This window comes from Chinchilla lanigera, unplaced genomic scaffold (assembly GCF_000276665.1).
Source record: "Chinchilla lanigera isolate Chin_1 unplaced genomic scaffold, ChiLan1.0 scaffold00035, whole genome shotgun sequence".
In the NCBI taxonomy this organism is placed as follows: domain Eukaryota; kingdom Metazoa; phylum Chordata; class Mammalia; order Rodentia; family Chinchillidae; genus Chinchilla; species Chinchilla lanigera.
In genome coordinates this window covers 6,939,690-6,948,986 of record NW_004955436.1, presented here as the reverse complement: position 1 = coordinate 6,948,986, position 9,297 = coordinate 6,939,690, and positions in this window count along the sequence as shown.

Sequence of the window (9,297 nt, the reverse complement as noted above, 5' to 3'; positions counted from 1 at the left end):
CACAGCCAGAACTCATTGTGTTGGCCAAGCCATGCTTCCTCTGAGACTCTGGGAAGAATATTCTCGGTCTTTTCCTCACTTCTGGTGGTGGCTGTCAGTCCTTGGCTTGCAGCTGCATCATGCCCTCTGCTTCCATCATTGTAGGGAGATTTCTCCGGTCTCCACATCTTCTCATGGCCATCTCCATGCCAGGTATATTGGATCAGTGATAGCGGACCTATGACACCTGTGTTGTAGTGGGCTGTTTGTATCATTGAAAGCTCTAAAAGGTTTGCCATTTCTGGATTAGGTTTACCCTCATGACCTCTTGATTACAGCTCCAAAAACCCTATTCCCAAGTAGGGTAATGGGCACATGTACAAAGAGCTAGGACTTCAGTGTATTTTTTTTTTTTTTTTTTTTGCAGGGGCGGGGGGAACCACACAATTCAACCCAAAACAATACCTCACCAAACAATCCAGGGTCTCACTGGCAGGGGACCTGGCTGCCGGTCTGAAATTTGCTGCTAAATAGCCAACTACCTTGTAGATAGAATGTGGGAGTTGAAATAGATATCTTAGCATATTTTCCTTCTTAATGTTCTATAATTGTTCTAGCATTTTCCCTTAGCATGTCTCCCTCAGATCATGGTGGTTCTCTTTATTCACCAAGATATCTACGTACACCAAAATCTGAGTCTGGTTGTCTACTCAGTGGGTAGTGGAGGAGTTCCCCTGAGTCCAGCTTATCCTATCCTATCCTATCCTATCCTATCCTATCCTATCCTATCCTATCCTATCCTATCCTATCCTACCCTACCCTACCCTATCCTATCCATCATCCGATCCATCATCAGCATCATCACTGACCCTCCTGATGCAGAATCTTGCAATAATCTTGCAGCTGCCTTGAATCTCCTACTTTAACACATCCTCCAGCAGCTGCTGCCAGAGCGAGCTGTTAGGAGATCTGGCAGTGTGACATTCTGAATGACACACCTTAGTGGCTTCCCCTTTCTGATGTGCAGGGTACAATACCTAGAGGCACCCAGAGCTCTCCAAGATGGAACAACATACTCAGTCTCCTCAGCACACTCAGCCTACAGGACATCTGAGCTACTCCTGTTTCCCAGTACAGAGTTCTGTTTTACCGTTCTACAACCTGACACACTACGGTCCTTTTGTCTGCCGGGTCCTTTCCCTTGCTTTGCTGCCTTGAGAGTTTTTTTCTCTATGAACTCCAGTTGAAATAGCGTAGCCTCCGTGAAGCCATTCCTGACTGCTACTCTAATCAAAGGTAACCCCCCTTTCTGCATGACCATTTAGCTCATGGGTGTTTCTATTTTTGCACCTGGCGTGTGTGTGTGTGTGTGTGTGTGTGTGTGTGTGTGTGTGTGTATCTCTACTCAATAGGGATTGCTTATGGGTTCGGGTGGCATCCTTGTCTTTGGGATTGGACCTGCCCCTTCTTTGTTCTGAGGTGTCAAACACACAATGGGTCTTCGAAATTATTTCACTAAAAGGAATTAAATAACTAGTTCTTGACAGGGAACTGAAATCAACAGTCAGGTTCAAATGCTGTTTTTCCTCGGGTTGCGTTTGAATTCGTGAAACAGCAAGACGTGCTTTGGCACAGCTGTCTGGCACACCTGGGTTAAGTCCTAGTGCAAACAGGTGCGCTGCTGTAACTTGCTGTAAAACACCCACTTCACGTCGGGCCGTGTGCTCTGGAGCCCATGGAAGGCAGCCAAGCCCAGGGGTGGCAGCTACCTGAAAACACTCGGGTTAAGTTTCTCTCACCATGGCAGTTAGGCAGCCACTTGTAATTATTCCCTTTCCCTGGAAGCCTTGTGGTACAGGACGTATTCCAACAGGGCAGCCCCTGCTTGCCTCCTCAGATGTTTCCCTGCTGAGAGCTGCCCCAGGTTGCCCGGGAGCTGCCTTGGAAATAACTTAAGGCCGTGTTCCAGGCCTGCCAGTGATAAATTACCAGTCATCTGACTGCACACTGAGCCACTTGGAGGAAAAGAACTCCAAGGGAGGTTATCATTGTGGATCTGCTCATTTCTTTGTTCTTTTAAGTTGGTCTCTTTGTCATCTTGCTAGGGAAGCCTCGGAAGGGAAAAATCAGATTCCGATAAAGAGCTAGGCAAGGATAGGGTGGCAAAATGAAAGGATGGGCCTTGGACACTGTTGAGATTGATGCCGGAGAAAGCACACTGGGTTGGAAGATGCCTGGGGATGGGTGTGGAGCCTTGTTTTGGCTTTAAAAATGTGGAATGTTGACTCCAGACAGTTTGCTTGCTGGTAGCCCACATTCTCTGAAGAGCAGATGGAGACCCACAGTGTCAGTCTTCTTTCTCCTCCCCACCCGCTTCTCTCTCCCTGTCTTGAGCACCGAACGCCTTCTGCAGTGGTGCCTTCCAACACTGTTCGCTGGGGATTGGTAAGTGGTACCATATGCGCGTGTGCTTCTCTTGATCCCGCAATTAGACTGAAGTGCTGTAATAGCAGGATTCACATCTCAGGGTCTTTGTGGTGCCTAAAGAGTGTATCAAGCCTGATCTCACAGAATAACTCTGAAGGTTGGAGAAGCTTACACATGAGTACTACTGGTGTGAGCCCTTGATCATCCAGGGAAATTGTCTCTGAAAGGGGCCAGGAAGGGCTGGAGATGGGTCTCAGTGGTAGAAAGGAAGCAGCACATGCTAAGCCAGCAGAAGTTCTGGGTTGGATCCCTAGCACTTCAAAAAAGGCAGGGGCTAGGCACAATATAGACTTTGGAGGAGAATCCTAACTTGGGGTAAAGAAGCACCTATGTGTTTGTCCCATTTCTGCCCATGGTGATGCAAGTACAATAATCACTCCACCATCAGAAGTATTAGAAATGACCAGACTTGAGTGTAAAAGAAAATGAATCACAGTGATACAAAGCTGATTGGGATACGTTACTAGAAAGCTCAGAGTTTATTTTGCATGAACCAGTTTGGAAATGACATGACTTTGTTGAAAAGTCTTAATACAATAGCCCAGTGAACATAAGGCATTATGCTAGGTGTTATTACAAAGGGGAAGTCAGTCAGCATACTTGGGAGCCTGTCTGCAAAAGTTTTCTGTAAGGAAATGTGATACTATAGAAAGGAACAGCGCCCAAGCACAGGTCTCAAGCCACTTGGCAAGGAGAGCATCTCTGGTAGGTTGCACTGCCATCTGTGTCCTACGGCGTCCCCGAGAAAGTTTCTCATTTACAAGGCTGACAAGATACAACAGGCACAAGGTACCTAGCAGTCATTTCCTTCCTTTTGCAAGATACCAGTGCCACCTGACTGCCAGCACATGCAACAAAGACTTCCAACCCTGCATCACAGCAGGAAGCCTGCCGGTCGTGTAGGTGTCAGAGTCCATGCCATAATTGTCAAAAACATTGTAAATATAAGTGATAGGCCAACCTCAGAAGCATTGGAGACTTAGTCTGGGAAAAGATCCAAAATTTTGTGAGCTTATATACATGCTTTTGATCTTGAAAAATTGGTCTGCAAATCTTGCAAGGACAGGTTCTTTTCCAAGGTGTGTGGTATTGTTTTGGTTTGGCTTACCTGAAATGATTTTTGGGGAGCTGAAATTTTACTGTTCACTACTTTTTACTTTTAGGATTGTGACCAAAATAAAATGCACCAAGATGCATGTGTTTTATTAAAAATGATTCTCCTTTTGTAGAAAAATGGTTGATCTTTGAAAATGGGGCAGGAGTATACTCACTGATCCTTATTCTACTGAAATTAATTCAGCATTTCCAATGAATTTTAATGTGTGCATTATATTTAGAAGGAATATAAAAGTATATTGAGAAGGTAATTACAAATATTGAACAGGTGTGAGCTGATTTTAAAGCTTAAACAGTACATTACCCTGGCACACTGCATTTAATTCATGCTTATTTAAATATTTGTAGTATTTTCTTTAACATTCAAACACAGTTTTTGTCTGCAGAATATATCAAATCTATCACTTATCATTGATATCACATTTCTGAAGTTACAGCTGTACAAAGCCCTGCAAATGTAGTTTTTAAGAAAAGATCCTACGTGATATTAGTTTAAAATCTAGTGAAATCTAGAGAACAGCAACAGCGCAAAAATTTCTCAAATTTTTTCTTTGGAATACAGAGCCATAAAACATGAATAGTGTCCTGGGGTAATACTTTGTGGAACTGTAGTCCAAGCACATTTCTTTGCTACACGACTTTTAGACTCTTTAAAATGCAAATGTTTGTTCAGGGGATGAGAAAAGGAGCGAAGATGTATGGTGTGCATGCACCAACCCCACAAGCCATGGAAACATTACGGAGCTGCAGACATGGACTCATATGCATACATACATACATACATGTATATGTACATACATACATACGTTAATTAATAAGTAAAAGATGCAGACCAGAGAAGGCCCTACTGTCTCTTGTAAAAGTGTCACTGAAATGCTTCTTGATTTCTCTGAATTATTTCTTTCCTGGAACTGTCTTCTCACTAATATTTTACCAGGTATCGCTGAAATGCTAAAATAAGTGTTCACTCCCCAGTGCATGCTCTGGCAATTAATAAACTGATGAGTTACGTATACTGATGAGAGATTACAAAACCACAGTACGATGCAATCATGATTTCAATCTAGGCTATAGAGTATTTTAAGGATAAGATTTCTCATAAATTTTTAACTATTAACAAATCATGAAATTAAAACTTTCTAAATTGTCAAACATGTTACTGAGGGAAAAAATGAACTTTGGCCTTTTCAAGTTTTAGAGGGGCTTGTGTGAGTGTGAGTGTGTGTGTTTATGTGTGTATACCAGGGACTGAACCTAGGGCCTCCCGCATGCTAGACAAATGCTCTGCCACTGTGCCACACGGCAAGTCCTCGTTCTTTTTTCTTTTGGAGGCAAACTCCCGCTAATTGATGAAGTCGACCTCAAACCTGTGATCCTCCTGCTGTGCCTCCTGAACAGCTTGACTTCAGGCATATGCATCCCTTGGAATGCATTTTCAGAGTTTCTGTTTGTCTGATTTCAGTTGGAGCTGTTTCAGACAGTGGTTGCTTCATAAGAAGGGTAAATTGTTTTTCAGGTAGCAAAAAAGTAATATAACTCCTTTTTATTTCTCCCAAAGTTTATTAGCTCTGGCAAAAAGAATTCTACATTTCTCCAGAAAAATCTAGTATGTTCTAAAGAAGCTTCTGAGACGACCTGTCCAGTGTTGCTGTGATTCTCCCCCTCCCCGCACTGCTCAGTCTCCTTCCTATTTGAGGAAGATCCAGCTCCCTACTCCTTTTACCTATCTTTCATTTGGCTTTTTTTGAAAACAGATGAACAAGGCTGACCCTGTGCGAATCAGCCTCTTGGGAGAAGGTAGCACTGGAGGCTCGAGGATGAGAGTGGCTGAGGCTGCAAGAGAGAGCAGCCTGCAGGAAGCCAAGGCCCGCCGGTCTCTTTTCTGCACGTGCACATGTGGGAGCCAGGGTGTGTGTTCCAGAGCTTCTGCCTTCCTCCCTGCAGGTACACAAAGGCGGAAGCAGAGCTGGTTGCATTGCTGAAGCACTCGACTTTATCAACTAAGTTTTCTCATGTGAAGATGATATCAAATCTATATTATGAGCTTGTTAATTTAAAAACAAATGGCATGGCCCTTTGTAGATGATATTTCAATATGAAAATTTGTGCAGCTCTGTATTTATGAACACAAAGAGGGGTAAGAGGTCATCCTGGGGAAATATTTTATTCCACATTTGAGATTAAGTAGGAAAGGCAAAGTGATTTAAGAATAAATAAAACTATGCATTTATAAGTTTCAATCTGGAAGTGAAAACTAGATGACAATAAAAAACCCAATAAGCAAAAACTGAAGATTGCTTTGGTGGTAAAGATACAGAGGTATGTGTTATAATATAGTGCTTTGTGAAAAACACCATCAGGAATATAGTAGTGGGTCTTCCCTCTGCTGGACTCAATTTAAAGTATAAGAGATGTGTTTTAAGAGGATTCAGTCAATGGTCAGTTGGCTCTAAGGCAGCAACATTATGGGGGATGTGGAACAGGCTGCTTAGTTCTTGGCAGCTGGGAACAGAGCAGGAAACAATGAGGAATAAATGAGGGACCTGAGCACCCAGGGTCACACTTCCATGACACACCCAGAAGTGTGCTCCAACAATCCCCTAGGTGGTTCCTAAGCCAAACTGAGACAATCAAGCTTACACTACATTGTAACCCCTGTCAACCTGACACTCAAACACATCTCCTCAAACCATATTTAATCTCCAAAGAAACACAAGCTCATGGTTTAGCATAACATGATACAACTACATTGCATACAAATGAAAATGCAATAATCTCTTCCCCAGAGTCTCAACAGTTTCAGCACTTTTTAATAGTCCAAGTCCAATTCTGAGATTCCAAGCAAACTCTTCGCTATGAACCTATGAACCTCTGTAAGAATAAAGCACAAGTTATATAACACCAAAGTATAGTAGCATAGGGCAAACATTCCCATTCCAAAAAGGAGGAATAAGGAAATAGAAAAAAATTGGAGCAAAGCAAGAGTCAAAGCCAGCAGGGCAGACATCAGCTCCATATCTGGCACCTGGAGCATATGATAGTGAGATGTGAGTTTTAAAGAGCTCAGGCACTTCATCCTACAGCCTTGCTGGCTGCAGCCCACATGACATCTCTCTTGGGCTGGCTCTACTCACTGCCCATTCCTGCTATCTGTCACTTCCTGGGGTCTCTTCTACACCTTGGCTTCACTTCCACAGCTTCTTACACTGCCCTTCAAGGAGCTTCTTGCCTAGTGTTTCAGGCCTTTCTTTGAGATCTTGTTGGAAACTTCCCCAACCCCACATCTTGTATGCTGGTAAAACTAGCATCACTCAGAGGATGCCAAAGTCTGATGTCAGTGGGAGCAGTAGCAAGGGCCCCTTTGACCATGGCTACAGCGGTCTCTGAGTGCGTGGATGGCTAAGTACAGTGAAATGAATCCCTGGGAACTAGGAACTAGTTTCCCAGCAGGTCCTTTTTAAGCAGGCATCCCAAGGACTCTCTTCTCAAATGAAATGTTTACACTTTCATATTACTGAACCTGAAATGCATGGGGTCTTCCTGATTTCTAAGATGCCCTCAGACATCTTTCTTCTTGTTTCTGTAGAAAGTACTCAATTCCTTTTTAATGGTGATAATCTCTTCATAACATATCACTTTTAGCCCCAAATTTACACATGGTTCTGCCTGGGCAAAAATTTAAAAATTTTTAAATTTTTTTGCTCTACTTTTCCCCAACTGTCACTATAAATCTGACTAAAACCAGCCAGCAGTACTCTTACTACAGCCTGAACACTGGGTTGTCGTATAATTTCCTCCACTAGATTAATTAGTCCGTAACCTTTAACCTCAGTCTTTTGCAAAGCCTCATGACATGGACAAAATGTAGATAACTTTCTGCCAGCATGTAACACACAAGGCCTCTAGTCCAACTACCAATGGAATCTTTGTACTAGACTGAAAGCACCTGAGACCTTTACTGTCTTCATTCCTATGAGCGTTCTGACCTTTTGAGCTCTGACCAGAATCACCCATCAGGCTGTGCTTATAGCATTCTAGGTTGTCTCTAAGCTACATCTCCAAATTTTTCCAAACTCCTCTTGCAAACCAGTTCCAAGGGCTCTAAAACCATATGATTAGGTACAGTCACAGAAAAGAACCTACTTCCCCAGTACCAATTTTTTGTTCCAGTCAGTTTTCCCATTGCTGGACATCATACCCAACACCCACAACTTAAAGGAGGAGATGCTTAATTTGAGTCACATTTTATGGGGATTCACTCCATTGTTGGCTGTTTCCAAAGCAGAAACATCATGTGGAAGGACATGGTAGAGCAAAGTTGCTTAATTCCTGATGGCTGAGCAGCAGAGCAGAATAGCACCAGAGAGGAAGGGGTGAGGGACCAGACATGGTATGAAGGTCATGCCCCGAAGACTCTTCCAGACACACCCAGAAGTGCTCCAACAAACTCTGGGGTGGCTCCAATCAAGCTTAACAGTAACAGAGGGAATTAGAATACAAAAAAGTAGAATCTTAACAGTCTCAATGTCTTATTTAGTGATGGTGCACCGTGTCCACTTCTGGGCTTTGTAACTTGAAACAAATAGCTTGGCTTCATAACTTGAGGAACAGAGAATTTCTGGATGCTTCAATAGTGATAAAAAAGGATAGAAAACATATCTTTGGAAGAAAGGATGAAGAAAATAGTCCTTACTTTAAAGGAAAGTGAAATGCCCATGACAGCATCTCTCAGTAGATGAGAGGTGGCTGCAGACAGCCCTGGCTGCTTGTGTTTGCCTGCTTGATTCCAGGACTTAGGCAGCCCTTCCCAAACCTCCTTACACTTGCATCCTTTCCTTCATCTTGGGGTAACATACGTTTATGTACTGTGTGTTTTCTCTTATTGTTGTCATCATCCACTCCACGTTGAAAGATCCTGCCCCCTGAATGTGCCGATATTTACATTATTCAGGTTCTTGGTCCAGACTGTTTCATGGAAAATTTCCTTTCAGTAGATGATCACTAATATTTCATAACATTTCTTCATTTAATTGTGAATAACCAAAAACAGTAAGTAAAGTATTTTCCAGAGGTATCAACCATAGGTGTGCATTAATTATTTGGTAGAATATAGAATTCTAACTTCCTGAATGATAAGAATTGAAATGTTTATACCATGTTATGTTCTTTAATGATTAGGTCTGCTTTACTATGTTCTACTCAGATATTATATCAGGTTCATTTCTTTGTATTAGTATTAAAGTACAATAGTAGAAGAATAATTCAAAAATTTACATTAAAAATGTAGCATGTATAAGATATTGAAAAAAAGCCCAGCCTAAGAATTAGATGAGGCAAGCACCCAATAGAATTACAACTAGTATTCTATGGATTCATATAATATGACTAGTTGAATGGAGGCTGATATTTACAGGTAAGGATCAGGTGTAAATCTTGGTTTTTGGCCCTTGGCATTGAGTCCGGTGCTTAAAATTCTCTGAATCTTAGCACTACCATCTGTATAATAAAGATACCAATATAAATTCATAAGGTTATTCTTAGTAAATGAGATAAAACTCTTTACAGGATAGTTGTATGAATGAAATCAGTAAATGTGCCTAATGTATTTCAGCAATTCCTGGCAGTACCATAGTAATAAATACTAAGCATTATTATTATTGTTATATGAAAAAAAATCTGACACTACCTCCATCTCATAGTGAAACTCAAAAATAT